Source organism: Enhydra lutris, unplaced genomic scaffold, assembly GCF_002288905.1.
Source record: "Enhydra lutris kenyoni isolate GAN:26980312 unplaced genomic scaffold, ASM228890v2 scaffoldscaffold1, whole genome shotgun sequence".
In the NCBI taxonomy this organism is placed as follows: Eukaryota; Metazoa; Chordata; class Mammalia; order Carnivora; family Mustelidae; genus Enhydra; species Enhydra lutris.
In genome coordinates this window covers 2,417,100-2,418,920 of record NW_019154085.1, presented here as the reverse complement: position 1 = coordinate 2,418,920, position 1,821 = coordinate 2,417,100, and positions in this window count along the sequence as shown.

Here is a 1,821-nt window from a genome sequence, read left to right as displayed (position 1 = left end):
ATCTCCCTGATATGAGGGAGAGGAGATGCAACATGGGGGGTTAAGGGTGTAGGAGAAGAATAAATGAAACAAGATGGGATTGGGAGGGAGACAAACCATAAGTGACTCTTAATCTCACAAAACAAACTGAGGGTTAATGGGGGGAGGGGGTTGGGGGGGTGGGATTATGGACATTGGGGAGGGTATGTGCTATGGTGAGTGCTGTGAAGTGTGTAAACCTGGCGATTCACAGACCTGTACCCCTGGGGATAAAAAGATATTATATGTTTAAAAAAAATAAAATTAAAAAAAAAAAAAAGTATTATCTTAGATTGTCACATACTCAATTAGCCCACTTGCTGCTGCTATTTCCCAGTATTCAATTTACGTCATATGGCAACAAGTAGGACCTCAATGCATCCTTACACAATTTTTTCAACTGGTTTGTTTGGCTTAAGAATTTGTAACATCTTCATGTTACAGGAAGTTGAATGAAAGATACAGTAACTATTTTTTTATGCATGTATATGTATATATTCATATAAACAATACACATATTCACATACACAAATTCATATATGTGAAAAAAGCTTTTTTAAATATATGTGTTTCATTTTAATTAATCTTTCAAATTCTTATTGAAAGATTACCAGATCAAGGAAGGATAATTGAGACTATTTAAACTTGTGTGACCATATTTAAGGATAGTCTAAAATTTTCATGTATAATCACCTGAACTATGTTTCCAAACCACAGATTCTTTTGTGACTTGATTGTGAGGCACACACATATATGTGTGTGTGTATCTTATTATTTTTTAAAGAATTTATTTATTTATTTATTTATTTTTAATCATTTTTTAAATTTATTTTCAGCATAACAGTATTCATTGTTTTTGCACCACACCCAGTGCTCCATGCAATCCGTGCCCTCTCTAATACCCACCACCTGGTTCCCCCAACCTCCCACCCCCCACCTCTTCAAACCCTTCAGATTGTTTTTCAGAGTCCATAGTCTCTCATTGTTCACCTCCCCTTCCAATTTCCTCCAACTCTCTTCTCCTAACTCCCCATGTCCTCCATGCTATTTGTTATGCTCCACAAATAAGTGAAACCATATGATAATTGACTCTCTCTGCTTGACTTATTTCGCTCAGCATAATCTCTTCCACAGTAACTATTATAATAATTAACAATATATTGGTAGTATTGGGTGCTTACATAATATTACACAGAACTTATTTGTGAAAAGAATTCTGGTTTTATAATCAAAGATCCGAATTAGAATTTGAGTTGTATAATTTATTCATCATATGACTTTGAATAAGTCATTTAATTTCTTCTGGGCTATAACAACCATTCTTCTGACTCATGTAGAGTTACAGAGAGCAATGAGGTATTCAATGGGCATCGTGTTTGGTACTCTGCAAGGGGTTAGGACAGGTACATTTCTTTTACGAGGACATATCCTCAGAACAGATACGTGGAGTGACAGAGTGACACAGCAGTTCGTGTGCGGTTGCTCTGGGGCTGGACAGCTGGTGACAGTCTTCTCTTAATGTTCCACATGAAACATATGCCTATATGTGATGCTGACGGGCCTACTCGGAGACTGTTTAAGTTGTAGCGTCAGACACCACTGACCTGTAATAACTCCACCATATGCAGCACTGTTGCAGCTTCAGGGCAGAAACTGCATCTTACCTTTTCACAAAGTATAAACTTAAAACCTTGTTGAATGAAATGAATTTGGGGCACCAGAAATTTTCAGGCATTTCTTGATATGATGAGAACATTGTGGGTCTTTTCAGGGAAATAAAGCTTCCCTGGATTTCCTTGTGCT